At 43.8% G+C, this 23,246-nt stretch overlaps 1 protein-coding gene across 1 annotated transcript in view; it reads left to right on the top strand.

Moving 5' to 3' along the window:
- Window positions 1-373: 373 nt before the first annotated feature.
- LOC111752974 (teneurin-4-like) overlaps window positions 374-23,246 on the top strand; it is a 373,456-nt gene continuing 350,583 nt past the window's right edge. The window contains exon 1 of the mRNA XM_064288756.1: window positions 374-426. The gene's annotated coding sequence lies outside the window, so the exon portion shown is untranslated. The remainder of the gene's footprint in view (window positions 427-23,246) is intronic.

The raw sequence follows: 23,246 nt of genomic DNA, 5'->3' as shown, positions 1-23,246 counted from the left end.
TGCTAGAAGCAAATGTGTTGAGGTAAGGGCACTTTTCTTTGTTGTATTTCTCCTGGTATTCTTAGTGATTTTTTTTTTTCTTTTTGACATCAGTGAAAAAGATAAGTGCCCGAATAGTTACAAGGATGAAATTTCTGTACCAAGAGTTGGGCACCATCAGAGTTATGTGCTTGACACATAACTTTAGATTATCGCACTTACTTTTTGGTTATCATTCTTAATCTTTGAAATAATTCCCTTCCATCCATTGGCCATTTTCCCCAGTTGGGTGGGCTCACAGTGTTGGCACCTGGATTAGGTATAACACCTATGATTTGTTTTAGTCCAGAGATCTCAGGGAATTGATTGTGCTTATGTTCTTGTTTTACAGATGGAGAAACAGAGAATCAGAGAGGGCTAGTGATCTCTCGGACACTCTGTTGGTAGGTAAGTGATGTGCTAAAAGTGGACCTGAAAAGAGATATGCTTCCGCTTTCCGTGGCCAAATCTCTCTGGGCCCCTTGTCCCAGTCTTATGACTTTTCTAATTTGTGCAGTTCAAGGCAGGAAATAAGATACGTTGGTTTGAGATGTTTGGTATTATTTGTACTTGTCGTTGATGTTTGTTCCCAGTGTCGAGTTGGGATGTTTAACAGGTGAGTTTGTAAACGCCTCTTCGGCTCTACCTGGCCCTTGTTGAGTCTTCCCTGGGAACAGTAAAACCTGGCCCACACTGTGGCTGTTGGAGACTCACTGACCCTTCAATAGACCCACTGTTTGGTGCATTTAGAAGAGAGCCCTGGACAAGGGAGCAAAAGGATCTGGGTTTAAGTCCCACACTGACCTGCTTGGTGACCTTGGACATCCATGACCTTAACTCATGGATTTGCTTATTTTTCATTCATCCTTCAAACTGTTTTTCCCCAGAATACTTGGTGCCTGCCTCTGTTCCAGGCATTGGGAAGGAAAAGATAAATACAACATAGAGTTGCCCTCGAGGAGCTCACACCCCAATTTCTGAACTCTGTTTCCTCATGAGAATTTCTAGCAACTTCTTTGAGTTTAGCGTTTGAAGAGTATTTTTGATCTCCCTCAAACTCTGTAAGATGAAAAAAGTTTTTATTGCCATTTTGCAGAGGAGAAAACTGTGGCTCAGAGAAGTGACCAAGACCATACACTGAGTAAGGGTCAGAGCTGGCCTTGGGACCAAGATTTACTGACTCTAACACCTTTATATCTAATAATAGCAGACTTCTCTACCCATTGGTTTTGGCATTGAACTAGTATTTTTGTACCCTACCCCTTAGCAGCAAGTGTCATGGAAGGATCCAGCACAAGGATAGCTGGTGGAGGGATACTTTTAGCAAGGGATTCTTTCCTCAGGTCTCCCTGATTGTTCAGAAAGCAAAACCATCTCTGCTGTGAGTGAAGGCAGCCTTGGGCTCAGAGTAAGCAGATAAGCATAGAGAAATACATCCCTGGCCCAGGCTGGCCTCTCCATGTAGCTGAGATTTAGCCTATCAGAGAGGCTCCACCACGGGCCAGGGGACACAGCTCCCTTTGTCTTTGGTGACTGTGCTAAGGACTGCTGCTTTCCGTTAAACTAGTGCACCTGGACTCTAAAGACAAGCATGGTAGCTTCTGCTTTTACAAGTTGCCTTGCCTTAGGCAAGACGTGGAGCCTGCTACGGATTAGGGGTTGTGCTGTTTGTTTGGTCTGGATGAAAACTCCTTGAGGATGAAACTCTTGGGCTCGTTCAAATTCTGCAGTTTCAAAGGGTGCATCAATAATATCAGGACTGAACCTGGATTTTTAATTCCACGGCGTGTGTGTGTGTTTTGAATGGTGGCACCCTTGACGTAGATGTACCTATGTGTGTATGACGTATGGGGCATACAGGATTTGTGGGGAGCGTTTGTGTGCATGCATGGCGTGTGGGGTTTGTGGGGAGCATGTATGTGCGTATGTGGGGCACGAGGTTTGTGGGGGGTGTCTGTGTGCATGTGTGGAGTATAGGGTTTGTGGGGAGTATCTATGTGCATGTGAGGAGTGTGGGGTTTGTGCGGGGTATCTGTGTGCATGTGTGAGGTGCAGGGTTTGTAGGGAGTGTGTGCATGTGTGGGTGTGGAGTTTGTGGGAAGTGTGTGTGTGCATGTGTGAGGTGCAGGGTTTGTGGGGAGTGTGAGTGTGCATGTGTAGTGTGTGGGGTTTGTGGGTATCTTTGTGCATGTGTGGGGTACAGGATTTGTGGGAAGTGTGTGTGCATGTGTGAAGTGCAGGGTTTGTGGGAAGTGTGAGTGTGCATATGTGGGGTGCGGGGTTTGTGGGGAGTGTCTGTGTGCATTTGTGGGGTGTGGGGTTTGTGGGAAGTGTGAGTGTGCATGTGTGAGGTGCTGGGTTTGTGGGAAGTATATGAGTACATGTGTGGGGTGCGGGGCTTGTGGGGAGTGTCTTGTGCATTTGTGGGGTGTGGGGTTTGTGAGAAGTGTAAGCATGCATGTGTGAGGTGTGGGGTTTGTGGGAAGTGTGTGAGTACATGTGTGAGGTGCGAGGTTTGTGGGAACTGTGTATATGCACATGTGAGGTACGGGGTTTATAGAGAGTGCATGTATGTGTGTGTTAAATACTTAGGAGGCAATTCTCATTAAAAAAAAAAAAAACACTCAAGGGTGTAATTTTTCAATAGGACCCAGAAATGGGCTTTTAATAAGCATCATTAAACTCTTTGATTAAAAGAGAAGGCCAGCCATCCTTTCATCCTGGTTTGGATCACAAAGCGCTCCCTTGCCCTCTTCTTTGGGGTCAGATAAAAACCCCAGCTATTTGTATTGATCTCACCAAAGCCCTTTCTCCCCCTTCTTCCCTCCCCAGCCCCACTTCCACCCCCACCCCAGTGCTTGTCTGATCTCCCCACTTGGATCTGGACACAGACAGGGCTGGTGTCAGGACTGACAGACGATAGCTTCGAGTGCACCTGGAATCTGAGCATCCTGTGTCCTGTGTTGTCCCAGCAGGAAACTTTAGGGTCTTTGTTTAGGAGGGACTCTGAGCTGAGAGACCTTCCTTTTCCCGGGGGCCAGTTACAGCCACAGACACCCAGCAGGACAGTGTGTGTGCAAACCCTTTCCTTTATGGATTGGGTTTCCCCTTGTTTGACATGGGAGGAGGTGAGGCTCTGTTGAAAGGTAGGTTTCACTCTAGATGGAAAGCATTCTGCCAGGTCTCCTAAGGAGAGCCCGTTCCCAGAGTGATTATCTTTCCTGAGGCAAAAGCGAGGTGCTCTGTGATGGGAAGCCAGGCAGGCTTAGCAACAGACTTATCAGGCAGTGCTACAAGAGTGCTCATTCCTGTAAACAGGTCTGGGTTTCTACAATTTTGTTCTCTGTGCACAGGCTCTGTTCTGGGGCTCGTGTGTTCTGATTTGCACCGCTCCTTCTCAGGGGCAGTGCACCCCCGAGGTTTGGAGTTCTGCCTGCATCATCTGTGTTCACCCTCACAGTACCCTGCAAGAGGCTGCATGTGCAGGAGGGGGCCAGCCAACATTTGTGGTCCAATTGAAGCCACTGGCTCCAGGGAGAGGATTGCTCTGGTGGGGCACTCATACCTTGTATAATATAACAGGCCTGCATTGAGTCCTGGCTTCACCTCTTACTGCACCAACCTACTCACCTTCTCTGGGAAGGTTGTTGCAAGCTGTTGTTGAGGAAGGGTCCTGAGTAAGGCTGCCTAGTCAAAGGGCAAATGGGAGCTAAAAACCAGCCCAAATTCCACATACCAAGCCACGCGCCCCAGGGTCCTGCATCTGCCCAGAGAAAGGGGTGCCTTTATCAAATTCACACTAAGTCAGTAAGGGGGCCAGCAGTACCCTGTCTCTTTCAGCTTCAATTTCTTCATCTTTTAGGTAGTAAGTTATAGGGAGGATTAGTGATAATTCTCAAACTGTACCTGACTTATAGTGAGAGATTGGTAAGTAACAGTTGTCAGGAGTTGTAATAGTAGTAGTAATGATGTTAGTAATAATAATGCCTGATTTTTGTAGTACTTTATATTTCTCAAGGCTCTTTCATATTTGATGCTCTCAGAAACCCTGCTTTAAAGGCAGGGCTAGGATTATTCCCCTGATTGGACAGATAAGGAAAATGGGACACAGAGAAAGATGATGTGACTTGCCTACTGTCGGCCTCCTGAAGGCCTTGCCTGACCTGGAGCCAGTATAAGTCATCCTGGCTGCAAGGTGGGGCCAGGGGATGGTGATGCAAGATTGTGGCCACCTGGGAAAGCACATATCACCCAACAGCTCTTGGAGCATGACCCTTCTTCTGTCTACCCCCCTTCAGCATCATCCACCACGGTCCCGGAGGACCTGCCTCCTATTTAGAACATTCTGCCTGGTTCTTGCCAGCAGCCCCATTGGAGTAGCCAGCCTCTGATCCCTGTGGCTCCAGTCACTGGCTCAGATCTGGCTCCAAAGTAGATAAGCCACCAAGCGTCCCAATCCTGCCACGTAACAGGATGGAATTGCTGCCTTGCACTTGAGACTTACCCAGACTCACCCTCCAGGGGTAGGGAATGATAGCCATCTACACAGCTTTAAATGCTTACTCAAGCCCTCTAGCCAATAGACATTTATTAAGCACCTACTATGTGCAAGGCATGGTAGTAATATCTTATGTATACTTTTTTCCCTAATGTTCATATCTACTTTCCAGATGAGTTGCTAAGTTTTAAAGAAGTTAATTAACATGCCCAAGATGATGTAATTACCCAGTGATAATGCTGGGATTTGAACCCAGGTGTTTTGGACACTTAGATAAAGCCTGTAACACACAATAACTACCAAAAAATTGTTGTCACCTATTAGCGATAGTTCTTTTAAAAGTAATCATCAATAAAGCGCTCACCACGTTGCATCCTAGTTGTTGGTTCTCCTGTGGCCTTTGCCCACTGGACTGTAAGTTTCTTGAAGGCAGAAACTAGAATCTCCAGTCTTTAGCAGGGTACAGGGTTTAGAGCAACTAACTAATAAATGTTTAAATGAATAACAGGCTTAATCTACTGATCTTTGACTATGTATTAGGCAAAGGGCTAAGTGTTTTATATATATTGTTTTCCTTAATCCTTAATACAACCTTATGAGATAAAAAAAAAAAAAGTATGAGATAGATACTATTATTTCACCCACTTCACACTAAGAAAACAGAAGCTTGAAGAGTTTTGAGTAACGTTCTTAGGATTATACAGCTGGTACATGGCAGAACTGAGAATTGGGCCCAGGCTGACTGACCCGAGAGCTTGATGCTTGACTATATTCACCTCCTTTGTCCAGAGGTACCAGCCTCCCTCAGATGTTTCAGTGTACTTCACAGCCACACCTGATGCCTGTGGCTCCTTCCATGAATTCCTAAGAAGTTGTCACTTAAACCCAATGCCTGCTAATCCAGGGCTGTGTGAGGTTTCCATCCAGAAAGAACAAAGCTGTTGAAGGCTGGGAAGCCATAGTCATGTATGAAAAACAGTATGAACAGCTAGTAATAAAATTAACAAGAAAAGGGTGTCCTTCCTGGAGAGTAGACCCCATTTGTAGGAAACAGTGGGAGCAAAGTAATAAAACATCAAGAGACATGATCTTTGGAGTTTTGCAGAGAACAGTGATGAAGTGTTTCAGTGGCATTTTCTTGGGCTTGGCAAGTACACTACAGAGGACAAATTCGTGGATGAGGCCAGACCCGGGGGTAAAGTCTTGGTGCATTGCTGTCCTCCCTTCTGGTACCTTCTTGCAAGACCTTGCAGATCAATGACTCGTCATGTGGAACTTCATCTTATGCAAGCCAGTGAAACGGCACTCAACTTCATAGCCGGAAGATACTTGACGCCTTGTGACTTTATCCAAAGGGTAGCAAGAGCATACACTTTTAGGAAAAGTTAAGCAACAGGGAGGCAGATTTGAACTTGAAAAGACAGAGGCTTGTACTAACTCTGGGGGCTGGCTGGGCAGGACTAGGAGCCAGGCTGCTGACTCGTGACAGTGCTAGGACTCCCTTTGCATGAGCCCAGGCTCTGTTTGGAGTTCAGAGAATGTAGTGAGGTGACAGGCTATTGTTTCTTGAGGCCTCTCTGTCTCTCTGCTTGCTTCTCTCATTTGTATCTCAAATAACAAAATGGTGGATAATCACACAATACTGGGAATCATGGCCTAGCCAAATTGACACACATTTTGGGGGGACACAATTTAATCCATAACACTTGCACTTCCCTTGAGAATAGGTGGACAATTCTGTATTGGCTCCTGGGCCCCTACCCTGCTGTTCTTCGTCTCCCTGTTTATACAACGGTCTTCTTTGTTGCCAAGACAGACTTTGGCTGGGACATACCATCATGGCCGTGCTGTTTATTTATAGCTGACATCCATTCTCATTGGCCAGCATGTCTGTTCTGATTGGTCACTGTCTGTGCATATCAATTGGTAAATATATTGAATTTCACTCCAGCTTGCATTCATCCCTTCCTTTGTGCAGAGCCAGAAGGCACTGCCCCCTACATTTTAATTGTATGCATACCGCACCAGCAGCAGACCAGGCTCTGAACCACATAAAGCAGTTCTTTTGTCTTTGGGAACTGCTTGCCATGTGTCTCCATCCCTCCAAGGGCTGTAGAGTCACCTGAATATCACTAACCCACATAGCCCAATGGGTGTTGGCAATTTGTCTGCTGTCTTCACTTCCAAAGGCAAAAGCCTCAACCTTGTTGAGGTAGCAGAACTAAGGACAGGAATTTGCCTTTTCTGTCCCAGCCATTGGCATGTATCCTTAGGAGGCACATAGTAAGCTTTATTGCCTGCCCATGGACATGACTCCCAGATCCAGTTAGCCATACCTTTATGAACAAACAACTCTCTCACTTGAGTAGGACTTGCCAGTTTTTCTGGCAGAAATTTTTTACGAGTATTTGTTCTTTCCTTCCCCCTTTTCTTTAAAAAAAAAAAGCCAAAAGGCAGAAGCAATGTTATGTAAAGGAAAGATCATGTACTTCGGACTCAGCAAATTAAATCCAAGTTGTATTCTGCATTAGCTGTTTAACCTGGGGAAATGGCTTAATCTCTTGGCTTCAGTTTCCTTGTCTGTAAAATGGGAATGATGATAAAAATAACAACATACACCATGTCCCTGGCAGATTTCTAAGCACTATATATGACAAGGAGCCCTGATGGTGCTGTGGTTAAGTGTTCGGTTGCTAACCAAAAGGTCATCAGTTTAAATCCACCAGCTGCTCCTTGAAAACCCTGTGGGGCAGTTTTTCTCTGTCCTTTGCGGTCACTATGAGTTGGAATCAACTCCATGGCAATGGGTTTTTATATATGACAATCCCATGAGGTAAGTAGCATTATTCTTCTCACCTTACAGATGAGGAAATTGAGGCACAGAGCCATTGAGTGGCTTTTCCAAAGCCACACAGCTAAATGGCAGAGCTCCAATCCAGGTGATCTGGCTACAGAGCCCACACACCAAACCTCTGTCTTACCTCGATCCTGTCTCAGGGCTGTGTAAGGATTGACTAATCCCTGAATGGGGATTAGTGGTTCTGGTTCAGTGTCTGAGCTGAGGGCGCTCCCCCTACCACTTAAGTCCCTTCTCTTCTTGTTCTCTGTCACAGTAAGAGAAAAACCTTTTGTTCTCTGAGAACATACTATATGCTGGGTACTACACTATGTGCTTTGTGTTCATTATTTCATTTAAGTGTCACAGCTTTCCCTTTTTGTTATAATTCCCATTGTACAAATGAAGGGACAACAGGATGAGCAACCTTGTGAAGTAGTGAGCACCTTGTCAGTGGAATGGTCCAAACAGGAACAAGGTGGCCGTTTGTGAGGGTTGTAGCAGGGATACTGATGCCAGCTTCTTAAGTCATTGCCTAGATTCCATGATGCTCTTCAATGCCTGGTCCAGACAGTGGGTCTGATCAGTACCAAGGCACCAGGGTCCTGGAAGTCTTGGGATTAGTAGAAAGGCATGGGATAGACTCAGTGTTCTCTATAAATTATACACTGACCCCTGAGAAGACAGCAGATACCAGCTAAGCTGTTTCTGCCTATGGCTGGAATAATATGTCTGAAAGTCGAGAAACCCAGATTCTAGTCCAGGCTCTGCAATGAACCTGCTATGAGATTTAGGAAGTCATTTAACGTCTCTTGTATCTTTTGTTCAAAAGAAATAATAGTAATCTTAAAGGGTTCCTGTGTCTATGAAATACATATACTGAAAGCATCATGCCAGTGAGAGTTGTTAGCATATATTGGACCTCCTCCAGGGAACACCTTTGACCTATAACGATTCTAAAAAGTGAGTCAGGGACAAACGTTGTCTCTTTTAGGGTTAGAGCCTGGCTGGAAGAATGACCGAGAGTGAGAGAAAGAGAGTCACTGCACCATCTTAGACTAGAGAGCCTCCAAGCCTAAAGCAAAAACGTACCCCTAATATAGGCAAAGGAGGAGGCCCTCGGTGGTGCAGATGGTTAAGTTTTGAGTACTAGCCAAAAGGTTCGCCATTCGAACCCACCCAGAGGTGCCTCTGAAGACAGGCTTGGTGATCTGCGTCTGAAAGGTCACAGCCTTGAAAACCGTATGGAGCACAGTTCTACTCTGTACACGTGGGGTCCCTATGAGTAGGAATTAACTTGACAGCAACTAACAACGATAGGCAAAGAATGGAGAACTTGGAGTTTCCTTGCAAGCAAGGGAAAAAGAGAAAGCTGTTGGTTTGCATGTTGATCCTATTTGCTAAAGCTGAGTCTTTGCTGAGGTGTAAATAAAAGATTGCAAGTTATTTCTAGACTTAGAGCGGTATAGCTTGTGCAGGAATGACAAATACATGTTGTATTAGGCTGGGTTCCCAAGGATCAGTCTCTAGGATAAGGATTTGCATGCAAAAAGTTTATTGGGGCTTGCCTACAGGATCAACAAGTGTAGGGGAGTAAGGGAAACAGGATTGGATCAGGGAGGGAGGAGTTGAACTGCAAGGTAGTCACAACAAAGGCATCAGCTGATCCTAGGGGGAGCTTTGGAGAGGGACTTACTGGCCTGCCGCCACGTGAGGCAGCTTTTCTTCAGCTGAGGGACATTCTTGGAGAAGGATTCAACTGAGAGCTGTCAGCAGCCAGCAACAGTCCCAGCAGCTGGAGAAATGAGTGCCCGGGTCACAAAGAGGGTATCTGGGTGGCACACATGGCATGCAGGTTGCCATTTTTTTCATTACATCCCACTGTTGTTGTTACATGCTGTTAAGTTGATTTTGACTCATAGCGACCCCATTTGACAGAGTAGAACTGCCCATAGGGTTTTCCAGGCTGTGATCTTTATGGGAGCAGATTGCCAGGTCTTTCTCCTGCATAGCTGCTGTGAGTTTGAACCACAAACCTTCTGGTTAGTAGCTGAGCGTTTAACTGTTACACTGCCAGGCCTCCTTCATCCTACTGCTTATTGTTGTCGTTAGGTGCTATCAAGTCGGCTCCAGCTCACAGCGACCTTATATACAATGGAATGAAACACTGTCCAGTCCTGTGCCATCCTCACAATCGTTGTTATGCCCAAGCCCATTGTTGCGGCCACTGTGTCAATCCATCTTGTTGAGGGTCTTCCTTTTTTTCGCTGCCCCTCTACTTTACCAAACATGATGTTCTTCTCCAGGGACTGATTCCTCCTGATAACATGTCCAAAGTATGTCAGACAGAGTCTCACCATGCTTGCTTCTAGTTGTACTTCTTCCAAGAAAGATTTATTCACTCTTTTGGCAGTCCATAGCATATTTAATATTCTTCACCAACACCACAATTCAAAGGCATCAATTCGTCTTCGGTGTCCCTTATTCATTGTCCAGCTTTCACATGAATAAGAAGCAATTGAAAACACCATGGCTTGGGTCAGGCACACCTTAGTCTTCAAAGTGACATTTTTGCTTTTGAATACTTTAAAGAGGTGTTTTGCAGTGGGTTTGCCCAGTGCGATGCATCTTTTGCTTTCTTGATAGCTGCTTCCATGGGAGTTGATGGTGGATCCAAGTAAAATGAAATCCTTGACAACTTCAATCTTTTCTCCCTTTGCCATGATGTTGCTTATTGGTCCAGTTGTGAGAATTTTTGTTTTCTTTATGTTGAATTGTAATCCATACGGAAGACTGTAGTCTTTGATCTTCATCAGGAAGTGCTTCAAGTCTTCTTCACTTTCAGCAAACAAGGTTGTGTTATCTGCATAACACGGGTGGTTAATGAGTCTTCTTCCAGCCCTGATGCCCTGTTCTTCATATAGTCCAGCTCCTCAGATTATGTGCTCAGCATACGGATTGAATAGGTATGGTGAAGGGATACAACCCTGACGCACACCTTTCCTGACTTTAAACCACGAAGTCTCCCCTTGTTCTGTTCGAATGACTGCCTCTTGATCTATGTACAGGTTCCTCATGAACACAATTAAGTGTTCTGGAATTCCCATTCTCTGTGGTGTTATCCATAATTTATTGTGATCCACACAGTTGAATGCCTTTGCATAGTCAATAAAACACAGGTAAACATCTTTCTGGTTTTCTCTGCTTTCAGCCAGGATCCCTCTGACATGAGCAATGATATCCCTGGTTCCACTTCCTCTTCTGAATCCGGTTTGAATTTCTGGCAGTTTGCTGTCAATATACAGCTGCAGCCACTTTTAAATGATCTTCAACAAAATTTTACTTGCATCTAATGTTAACAATATTGTTCAATAATTTCTGTATTCAATTAGATCACCTTTCTTGGGAATAGGCATAAATATGGATTTCTTCCAGTTGGTTGACCAGGTGGCTCTCTTCCAAATTTCTTGGCATAGATGAGTGAGCATTTGCAATGCTGCAGCCGTTTCTTGAAACATCTCAATTGGTATTACGTCAATTCTTGGAGCCTTCAGTGCAACTTGGACTTATTTCTTCAGTACCATTATTTCCTGATCATATGCTACCTTGTGAAATGATTGAATATGGACCAATTCTTTTTGGTATAATGACTATGTATTCCTTCCATTTTCTTTTGATGCTTTCTGCATCATTTAGTATTTTCCCCATAGAATTCTTCAGTATTGCAACTTGAGGCTTGAATTTTTCTTCAGTTCTTAGAGCTTGAGAAATGCCAAGTGTGTTCTTCCTGTTTGGTTTTCTACCTCCAAGTCTTTGCATGTGTCATTCTAATACTTTACTTTGTCTTCCTGAGCTGCCCTTTGAAATCTTCTGTTCAGCTTTTACTCCATTTCTTCCTTTCATTTTAGCTACTTGATGTTCAAGAGCAAGTTTCAGAGTCTCTTTGGACATCCATTTTCATCTTTTCTCTTTCCTGTCTTTTTAATGACCTCTTGCTTTCTTCGTGTATGATGTCCTTGATATCATTCCACAACTCGTCTGATCATCAGTCATTAGTGCTCACTGCATCAAATCTGTTCTTGAGATGGTCTCTAAATTCAGGCGGGATATGCTCAACGTTGTACTTTGGCTCTCATAGACTTACTCTAATATTTTTCAGTTTCGTCTTGAATTTGCATATGAGCAATTGATGGTCTGTTCCACAGTTAGCCCCTGGCCTTGTTCTGACTGATAATATTGAACTTTTCCATGTTCTCTTTCCATAAAAAAAAAAAAAAAAAAATTAGATGTAGTCAATTTGATTCCTGTGTATTCTACCTGGGAAGGTCCATTGTATAGTTTCCATTTATGCTGGTGAAAAAAGGTATTTACAATGAAGAAATTGTTGGTCTTGCAAAATTCTCTCATGAGATCGCCAGTGTAGTTTCTATCACCATGGCCATATTTTCCAACTACCAATCTTCTTCTTTGTCTCCAGCTTTCGCATTCCGATCACCAGTAATTATCAATGCATTCTGAGTGCATGTTTGATCAATTTCAGACTGAAGAAGTTAGTAAAAATCTTCAGTTTTTCGTCTTTGGCCTTAGTGGTTGGTGCATAAATTTGAATAATAGTTGTATTAACTGGTTTTCCTTGTAGGCATGTGGATATTATCCTATCACTGACAGAATTGTATTTCAGGATGGATTGCGAAATGTTCTTTTTTGATGATGAATGCAATGCCATTCCTCTTCAGTTTGTCATTCCTGGCATAGTAGACCATATGATTGCCTAATTCAAAACGGCCAATACCAGTCCATTTCAGCTCATTAACACTAGGATATCAATATTTATGTGTTCCATTTCATTTTTGATGATTTCCAATTTTCCTAGATTCAACAAAAAAGAAAAAAAAAATTCTTTTTTCTTTTTCATACTTTGTACATTCCATATTCTGATTATTAATGGATGTTTGCAGCTGTTTCTTCTCATTTGGAGTCTTGCCACATTAGCACATGAATGTCCCAAAGCTGGACTCTATCCACAACATTAAGGTAGGCTCTACTTTGAGGAGGCAGCTCTTCCCCACTCATATTTTTAGTGCTTTCCAACCTGAGGGGCTCATCTTCCAATACTATATCAGACAGTGTTCTGCTGTTATTCATAAGATTTTCACTAGCTAATTCCTTTCAGAAGTAGACTGCCAGGTCCTTCCTCCTAGTCTGTCTTAGCCCCACACATCTGTCAGTTTGCTATACTTTCGGGGCTTGCGTGCTGGTGTGATGCTGGAAGCTATGCCACTGGTATTCGAAATACCAGCAGGGTCACCCGTGATGGACAGGTTTCAGCTGAGCTTCCAGGCTAAGCCATCCCACTGCAGACATCAGTATTTGAAACAACTCTCTTCACCCCTGTGTTCAGATGAGGTCTCAGAATTTTTCAAATGCACTGCCCTAGATAAACATTATCAATCATTTGGAACTGGCTCGTGAGAAGGAACCCATTTGCTTCCTTTGGCCTTTACATCTGTAGGAGACATTTATTGATGGTGTAATAATAAGTCTCCAGTGTTATGATTGCTCTTTTAAGATTGAGCAGTTGGCAAACCTTAGATAATTTCCCTGACGTGTCTACCGGAAAATGTGACTTTCTTATACTTTTCCTGCTATCCCCTCTGACCATATTCTATTTGAGCTCTGAATCCTTTTAGTCTACTAAATGCAGTTTTCCCCATGGTTCATTTCTTTCCCTTCTTTTTCTTTTTCGCCACACACTGTTTCTGGTCATCTCATCCATCCCTACCATTTTAACCATCAGCCCACCTGAGACAGCTCTCCTTCACCCCTGTTTCAAATTAGTAATCACCTGCAGAATCTGTTATCTGATTGGCCTCTTTGGTGAACCAATAAATTACATTCTTGTTTAACTAATGGAGAAACTATAGCTTAGAGAAGTGAAGATGCTTTCTGAAGATGAGTTATCTTGCCAGAGGCAGGGCCAAGCATTTATCTTAGCTCTGTTGAACCCAAAAGACTATGTTTTTTTTTTATACCTTTTAGATATTAGGGTGATTCCTGATGACTCCAGGTTCTTCTTATTAAGTGTTGCCTAGCTGAAAATCCTACAAACTTCAGTTGTTATTCCCACAGGTCATTGAAAATCACTGCAAAGAAGTGCTGGAAGTCACCCCCACCCAATGGGTAGGTTGGAGAGCTTTCTGCTTCTCTGAACAGGGTACTTGTAGATTGCTGGGCACAGCCCATCCATTGGGCCTTCCAGCTATCTGTTTCATTTAATTCCAGGGATGCGTCAATGCAAAGGAGCATTTGGGATCACAAACTTGCTGTCAGAGCTTATGGGATGAGCCTGACACTAAAGCCAAATAATGGACTTGTTATGGCTCTTGATAAATGAGACTGTGGTCAGTCCAGCTGACTAGCTGCCGGAAGCCTGGCAGCATCACTGGGGGGACCCGCCTGGGTCTCTGTGCTGAAGGTCTTCACTCTCATCTGTCATCCTCTTCCTTCAAGGAAGATGAATTTGGTAAACAGAGGTCCTCTGCTTTTAGCTGAGGGCCGGATTCATAAAAACAAAGGATCAGTGGTGAGGCTGTTGCTTGCAAGGATGTATGCAGCCCCTACTCGGTACTAGATATAGGGATAGGCCCTTGGGGACACCAGTATCCACTCCCTCAGTTTAGATTTGGGCTTGTGTTTTAGTTTTGTTTAAATAGCGGACTCCTGATGGTGTGAGATTTCTGAGCTTTTCCGGTCAGCTTGTTGATTCTACCTTCTGCCCTCAAGATCATGACTTCTTTGGACAGGGAGGAATTAAGAATCCTCGCGGTGAGTAGAAAGAGAGGCCTGATTTGGGTTTTCATTCCTGTCTCTGCTACAGATATTCTGTGTGACTTTAATCACTTGACCTCTCTAGCCCTCAGTGTTAACTCAATGTCAGTGTATACATTGGCTGTTATAATAATGTCTCAAGTGGCTGTACAGTTGCGGAAGTGCCTTTATATGATGCCGTGTACACAGTGGGTACTCTGTGTATAATACTATATTTTTCTTCCCCATCTTCACCTCATTCATTACTTGGTGAGATTATTGGTGAAGAATTTATTAAGACATTTGATGACCTACAGAACATGACTGTTTCCTCAAGGAGCTCAAATCTTTGTTGGATGATCCAGGGCTGGATGGGTTCTGGGATCTCCATTGGGCATGGTTTCTCACTGGACACCAAGGGGTACAGAGTATAGCCTCAGTTTCTCTTAGCAGCAATGACTTGGAGAAAACTCCTGAATTCTGTTCATTTTCTGCTGCTTTGCACCTCCCCCCACCATCTTCCTATCTTCCTTCCCGGTGAATTTAGCCAAGGTTCCTTAGAAGAAGAGGTGGCTATGGTGAAGTGGAAGGGGTCCCCATGTACTGGCTTTATGAAGACAGAATACTTTCTTGATCTCTCCAAGACTTAGTCTTTTCATTTGTAAAACTGGATAATAATACTTCCCTTGCTGCCATTCTCTGAATATCGTATGTTAACATACGTAAGAGTATGCTACAGAAAGAAACTGTGCTAATACAAGGATTTATGGTTATTGATTCTTCTTTCTTCTGTCAGTTTTCATTTCTTGGTCTGGCTGCTTCACCAAAGCTCCCAAACCAAGTTCCCAAATATATTTGGTTTATGCAGACAGCTTGTCCAACAAGCTATTTGTGGATATCTCATTATGACCCTTCCCAACAAACTTATTTTAGTTCTTTTTGTGTTTTCTTCCTCACAAAACTCTAGGGTATTTAATAACGACATCCATTCTTAATTCATCCAGTATTCCCAGAATGCAACACATGGCTCAGTAATTGTTTCAATAAATAAATGAATATGAAAGAAAATGGGCGCTATGAGTACTTACTTCATACCTTGCTCTGGGTATGTAATGGTTCGTGTAATCATCACCGCAGTCCTGTGAAGTAGGTATATTCTCACTTCTGAGAAAAGGAAAGAGGCCAAGAGAGGTGAAGCCATCTACCCAAGAACACACAGTATGTAACTAACAGAGTGAAGGATGACAGCCTCAGACCCGTGGTCTCTGAAGCCAGTGCTCATCTTCTAGACTGAGCTCGCTTACACTTTCTCATGTGCTCTCTCTCACACACTCTCTCTCTTCACATTTTTATTGTACAAACAACATGAAAACAATAGGAAAAAGAAATAATACCACCTTGTATCCCACCACTTCTAGCAAGTCAGCTGTTTCCATTTTCACACGTTCCCCACAGTCTTTCTTGCATATTTTTTTATGACAGCATTATTGAGATATAATTCATATACCATGAAATTCACCCTTTTAATGTATAAAATTCAGTGGTTCTTAGTATATTTACAGAATCATGCAACCACTACCCCTATCTAATTTTAGAATATTTCATCACCCCTGAAAGCAGCCCTGTATCCATTAGCAGTCATTCTGCATTCCCCCTAGTCTCTGGCAACCACTAATTTATTTTCTGTCCCTATGAAATTGCCTACTCCAGACATTTTATATAAATAGAGTCATAAATATGTGTTTGGCTTCTTTCACTTACCGTAATGTTTTCAAGGTTCATTCGTGTTGTGGCATGTATTAGTACTTCATTCCTTTTTATGACACAATAATATTCTATTCTATGGGTATACCCCATTTTGTTTATCCATTCCTCAGTTGATGGATATGTGCATTGTTTTTACTGTTTGGCTATTAGGAATAATTCTGCTATGAACATTCATGTACAAGTTTTTGTGCGGATGTATGTTTCCAATTCTCTAGGAGTGGAATTGCTCGGTCATATGGTGACTCTATGTTTAACTGTTTGAGAAACTACCAGACTTTGGATTGTGTTCACCTTTTGGCTATTGTGAGTAATGTTTAAATGAGTATTGGTGTACACATCCTTGCCAACACTTTTTATTATCTTTTTATGAAGTGAGACATTGGTGGTTCAGTGGTAGAATTCTTCCCTGCCATGCTGGACGCCCAGGTTTGATTCCCAGCTAAAGCGCCTGATGTGCAGCCGCCACCCATCTGTCAGTATTTTATTCTTTTTGATGCTATTGTAAATGGAATTGTTTTCTTAATTTCATTTTTGTATTGTTTATATTATATTGTTTATAGCAAGTTTATACAGACAAAATTGAGTTTTGAATATTGATCTTTTTCCTGCAACCTTGCTGAACTTTTTTGTTAGTTCTAATACTCTTTTGTGCATTCCTTAGGATTTTCTATATTTTTTTATATCTTATCATCTATTTTTTATATCTTGTCATCTATGATTAGAGATAGTTTACTTCTTCTATTCCAATCTAAACATCTTTTATTTCTTTTTCTTGTCTAATTACCCTAGCTAGAACCCCCACTACTATGGAGAATACAGGGGGTGAAGATGACATCTTTGTCTTGTTCTTAATACTAGAGGAAAAGGTTTTTAGTCTTTTACCACTAAGTGTGGTTTGGGCTGTGGGTTTTTCATAGATGGTCTCTTTATCAGGTTGAGGATTCCTTCTATTCCCAGTTTGTTGAGTGATTTTTATCACGAAAGGGTTTTGGATTTTGTCAAATAGTTTTTCTGTGTCTGTTGAGATGATCATGTAATTTTTTCCCTTTATTCTAGTATGTTAAATCAAGCTTGCATTCCTGGGATAAATCCCACTTGATCATGCTGTATAATCCTTTTGATATATTGGTAGATTTGATCTGATAAGAGTTTTATTCAGGATTTTTTATGTTTTTGTTCATAGAGGATGTTGGTCTGTCTTTTCTTGTGATGTTTTTGTCTGGTTTTGGTGTCAGGATAATACTGGACTCATAGAATGAGTTGCAGAGCATTTTCTTCTTTTTTTTTTTTGCAAGAATTTGTGAAGAGTTGGTATTAATTCTTGTCTTTGTTTTTGAGATGTATAAAACATCACAATGAACACAAAGCTGATGACAGCGCACAGTTGTGCTTATCACCTTTTTCTAAACAGGAGCCCCAGGGTAACAGAGTGCTTGTGTCAGAAGACTCTATGAACACCAGAAACTTGACAGTGAGTTGAAGTCTGAAAATTTCCCTATAGACAGGGCAGTGAGTCTCCTGCCATTATACCAGGCAAGGTGCTTGATCAACTAGGGGCGCAAAGTAGAAAGAATAGACATGGTTCCTGCCTTTTTACAGCTTTCAGCACTTTATTTAGCACAACACCTGGATGGATACTCCACTGCAGCAACACTTTCTCCTCCACAACAGATAACATGCTGAAAAAAACCAATGCTTACACCACCTGCTCCCCTGGAATCCATCCTTGTCCTCGAAGAAAATAAAAATACCCACAAGTATTAATAGCTTGGCATCCAGGTTAACAAAAGAGTTGAATGTTTGTTGTTGCTTTTTTACATTTAAAAATGAGAAAAGAACATTCCTCGTCGAAATTGCTTAGAACAAGGAAATGAGAGTCATCTTAGACACCGTGAAATGCAGGAATTTCGCTACATTACAGGGCAAACAATGATAATCTTCAATTCCCGCGCATTTCTAAAGGAGAGAGGCTTGGAATTGTGGTCACTCATTCATTCAGTGACTTCATTCATTCATTCAGCAATTGTGTACTAAGCTTCTCCCTTGTGCCAGGCCCCAAGCAGGAGGGTCAGGACACAGACAGAAATCTGTCTGGGTCCCTTCCCTAGAGGAGCACCCAGTGTGGTGGAGGATGTTGGACTCTAACTTAATAGTTACAACCAAGTGTGATCATGGCTGTAGCATGGGCAGCAAGGGGTGGGGGGTGACAGATTTGCAGAGGAAGCAGAAGTCAGGGACAGGTGGTTTCAGAGGATGTAGTCCAAACTGAATTTGAAGGATGTGTAGGGATTTCCCTGGAGAACCTGTGGGACTGGGCCATCCAGATCCAAGTAGAACTAGGAGGTGAGGGAGAGCACCATCTATTTGCACATCAAGAGGCATTCACAATGGCTCAAAGGAAGAGGACTTAAAGATGATGTTGGAGAGACACCAGGAGCCAGATCATAAAGTCCTTGCATGCTCTGTGAAACAGTCTGATCTTTATCCTAGGACATTAAAGATTTTAATGACTCGGGACCTTTTTCCAAACAGGAGTCCAAGGGTACCAGAGATGTAGCACTGAGATAAGATTGGAGAGTTGTCCTTGGGAGTCAGTGGCCTACTTAGGTAGAATGCAGGCCTGGTCCATGTCTTCTCTTCCATGGCCCTAGAAGGGCCACTCCCACCCATTAAGAGGCCAGACTTAGTACTGAATTCAGTTACTGACTCTTATTTCCCAACTGAGGACTCTTGGGGCCGGTTAACTCTGAATCTCACTTTTCCCATTGGTAAAAGAGGGACATTGACGCTTATTTCCTAGGGTTGCTATGAGGACTACATGAGCTTAAATGAGATAAGAGATCTCCAAAAATCTCCACTGCAAGCGGGACTAAAGATGCGCCAGTCTGTTATGAAAGAAAGACCATTGATATTGGGAGCCACTGAGATCTAGGTTCAAATTTCAGCTGTTGGACCCTGAACAAATTATTTAATTCTCTGTGCTTCAGTTTTCTCATCTGTAAAACAGACATAATCAAAATACCTCCCTTTCAGAGTTGTGAACTGAGTGTGATGATACCTGTGACATCTTCAGATATACCAAAGGTGCCTAAGAATTACCTTTTGAATCTGAAAGTGAAGGAGGAAGCTGTTTTTCCACTAACATGGGCGCTCCTGGCAGGCTGGGCATGTGTCTCCCTCACTTCTCTATGCACAGAGCCTAACGCCCTGCTTGAAACACAGAGGACACGCAAATGTTTTCTCAGTTGCATTTTCTTTCCAGGTCTCAACCCTTTACTCATTCCAGGTTTCTGTCCAACCGAAAAAGAATTGACTGTGACCTTTTCGGAAAAAAAATTTTTTTTAGAAAATATAAATAAATCAATAAAGAAAAAAATAATAAATCACCTAATTTTGCATGTTTATTTTGCTGAGTGGGTCAACCAGGTATTAGTCAATGTGGGGGTTCCCTCAGGGAGCGTGCAAGGCTGACCAGTTCTTGCTTCCACTAACCCAGCATGGCTGCCCCAGTTTCTCCAGCCCAGACTCAGAGCAATGTCTCTTGTGCGTCAGGGAGTTAGGAAGTTTAACCTGGGAGAGATGCATTCTTAATGATGTTTTATACCCAGGGGCCTCCTGAGAAGAGAGCTCCGGGAAGGTTAAGTGGGACAGGAGGCTGCAGGGGGCACATGCCAAGGGGCAAGGATGTGGAGAGACAGGGAATTATACCCCAGACATGTCCTGGAGGAGGGCCCTGGTGATTGCTGCCGCCTTAGACGCGGGTTTAGTACAGTCTGTGACCGAGGCCGGCTTCCTTCACCAGTCTGGTTCCTGCACTTGGCGTCCGCTGCTTCTGTTGTTCTTACCCAAATGGGAGGGGGGACGAGCTAAGGAGTTTCCAAAGCCCAAAGCAGCTTCTGGAGCAATGGTGTCAGCATTGTTTAGTCTCCCACCAGTATCACTTACTGGCTCTGGGATGAGCGAGACACAGCTCCGCCCTGGAGCTATTCAAGGTTTAGTGGGGCGACAGCCACACAAGGATGAAGGAAGGTCTTGCAGAGCCCTTTGGAGGCTGCTATGAGCTCTGCCTGGGCCTCAGAATAAAGGGAGGAGGAAGGGCTGAGAAAGCCACAGAAGAGGAAGGGATATTTGATGCGCATATTGAAGGATGAGGAGTTTAGTAGCAGGAGGAAGCAAGGTATTCCTGGCAGAAGTAAAGTTTGCACAAAGGCTCTGAGACCTGGGAGGCTCTAGAGTCCTAGGGAAATGGAGAGAAGTTCAATGTAAGAGGAACAATGAGTGAGGGGGAGGCATGGGGCAGGTGGGTGGGATGTGAGGTGGGAAGACAGGTCCTGGCCTGGTTAGGAAGGCCCTTGTGGGTCAGCCTATAAAGAGTTTGGACTTGCTACTCTGGGTGGTGGGGAGACAAAATAGAGAGTCAGGGTAAACTGTGCCTAAAATAGTCCTTAATTCCTTCACTGAACGATCTTTATGAAACACTACTAAGTGCTGGCACCTTGCTGGGCTCCGTGGATCCAACAGTAAGAAAGACGTAGTCTTGACTCAACTCAAGAAGCTTATATACTTCATCACCCTGCCTGCCTGCCTTTCTTGCCTTACTGCTGCCCCTCTCATCAGATGTTAAGCTCCCCAAGAGCTGTGTTACTTATCTTCTGCCTAGAGCATGCAGTCCATAGCCTTTTGTGCAGAACATGATTAAGAAATGCTGTTCAAAGGAACCCAGTGACATTTTGGGGAGTACTCTGAGACCATCAGATTAGAAACTCTCCAGAGCTGAGTCCCCAAAGTTTTGGACTTTCAGCTTGGTGGGACCACCCTCCCTGGCCCTAATACCAAACCTAAGGACATTTATCACCAGCCATCTGTCAGCTTGTCCTACTGTGGTTGCTCACATGTTGCTGTGATGCTGGAGTCTATGCCTCTAGTATTTCAGATACCAGTAGCGTCACCTGTGGTAGACAGGTTTCAGTAGTGCCTCCAGACTAAGACCAGGAAGAAATGCCTGGAGATATACATCCAAAAATTAGCCAATGAAAACTCTATGGATTGCAAAATTATTGTCTGATGTTGTGCTGGAAGATGAGCCCCCTAGATTGGAAGGCACTCAAAATATACAGTGACCTCAACAATGGACTTAAGCATACCAATGACTGTGAAGATGGCGCAAGACTGTGCAAAGTTTCTTTCTGTTATATGTGAAGTCACTGTGAGTCAGAGCTGACTCAATAGCAGCTAACGGCAAAAAAAAAAAAAAAAAAAAAAATCCCCAAACCCGTTGCCATCGAGTCGATTCCAACTCATAGCAACCCTATAGGACAGAGTAGAACTGCCCCATAGAGTTTCCAAGGAGCGCCTGGTGGATTCGAACTGCCAACCTCTTGGTTAGCTGCCATAGTTCTTAACCGCTGTGGCACCAGGGTTTCCCAACTAACAACAAGGACCTTTAAAGGACTGAGCAATAGTTTTATGTCACTGTGTCTGTGGACTTAGTGGCTGTGCAAGTATCTGTGGGTGTGGACACCTGTGGGTGTGTCTGCTCTATGGGCATGTGTGTCCAGTCTTGCGCATGTGTGTGGGAACGTACATGTCCCTGGCCTGTGTGCATGCTGGTCTGTGTCTGCAGGTGTTGGCTTGCTTGTGAGATTTCCTTTCAGGCTCTGCTTGTTTCTGTGCAGATGGGGACCCCTGTCTCGCCTTGAAAACAATCCTGCTATTTGTGATTTCCTGATGGTGACAGTGTCACCACACTTGCCTGTCACTCGTGCACATGTGCACATATACCCAGTACCACCCGGGATCTGCTAGCGCTGAGAATCCCCGAGAGACTGCCATGGGCCACTTGAGTGGCTCACTAATGGGCCTGCTTCCTTCCTCTGAGAAACAGTCCAGGAAACATTTCTGGAAATGAAATTTCCACATCAGTTTAACGTCAATAAAGTACAACAAAGATGAAGTGGTAAGAATTTGGGTGTTTCCTGTGGCCCTGCTTGGATGGGAAAGCTCTTCCAATGTCTAGAATCTGAGAAGAGGCTCCTTCTGGGAAATGCACACAGGCTTCCCCATTTTAAGCAGGCCCTGGTTTTTGGTCCTGAGCTTTTAATCGAAACATTCTAACAGCGAGGCTGCCTGCCCTGAAGGGTGCATTTCTGCAGGGATGAGAGAATCATCCAGTGGGACTGCAATCAGTCAATTTGCCCAGCTAGCCTCATTTTCCCGGGTGAAAACAGCACGTATAACCTTGTGTTCCTAGACTCAACCTGCCACCTTCATTGGCTCTGTTCTCTGTCTCCGTGAGTGAGGTTGCCATCCTCTTGGTCATCATCACTAACTCCTAAATTCTCCTCCTTACATCCACTTTGGAACAAGGTAGGAAAAAAAACAATCAAATGCAGTATCCCCTGTTCCATTCCTGTATTACCAGTCACTCTTTCAGTTAGATGTCCATTCTCTCTCTCGAATCTGCTTTCTCCTTCTCTCTCTCCGAGTGAATTTGAGAAACCAGGAGGATTTCATTTGTGCTTCACTGCCTCAGGCAGAATTAGCTTTACTTGTTCTCTTTTACTTTGTAAAGACAAGTTTTAAGACCATGAGATGAAATCAAGGCAGGAAGGCAGCTTTCGTGGGCTTCCTGGTTAGTAGCACTTTGAGTTTGTTCTCTGCTCACACCTCATGTCCCTAGGCTCCTTTCAGGCTGCGTTTCTGGGCTGGGTGGTGAAAACTGGTCATCAAAATAAAGAAGACACGGAACACAAGGCAGACTCTGGAGTCAGGGCTGGAGGCACCTGGAGAGTGCCTTTCCCTGCACTCCCATTATCTAACTGGGAAACCAAGGCTGAGAGGCTTATTAGTTTACTCCAAGATGGCCTGACAGGGGCAGGCCTGGAACTCAAGTCCCTGGACTCCAGAGTCAGTGCTTCGATTCCCTAACTACGGATCATACCAGAGTAGCACACCCACCCAGACCCAGTGCCGTCGAGTCGATTCTGACTCATAGCGACCCTATAGGACAGAGTAGAACTGCCCCATAGAGTTTCCAAGGAGCGCCTGGTGGATTCAAACTGCCAACCCTTTGGTTAGCAGCTATAGCACTTAACCACTACGCCACCAGGGTTTCCAGCACACCCACAGCATTTTCAAAAGATTTTCTTCCCAATGCATAGAGACTAAAAATAGACAAGTGGCTACCAGTGGGGAGTGGGGAGTTAGTGATTAATGGGTACAGAGTTTCTATTAGGGGTGATGGAAAAGTTTTGGAAATAGTGGTGTGATGATTGCTATACCTAAATATGTCCATAAACATAAGATTTTCTGCTGATGTTG

The sequence above is a fragment of the Loxodonta africana genome, chromosome 7 (assembly GCF_030014295.1).
Source record: "Loxodonta africana isolate mLoxAfr1 chromosome 7, mLoxAfr1.hap2, whole genome shotgun sequence".
In the NCBI taxonomy this organism is placed as follows: Eukaryota; Metazoa; Chordata; class Mammalia; order Proboscidea; family Elephantidae; genus Loxodonta; species Loxodonta africana.
Note: the sequence above shows the minus strand (reverse complement) of the source record. Positions and strands in the feature narration are given on the sequence as shown.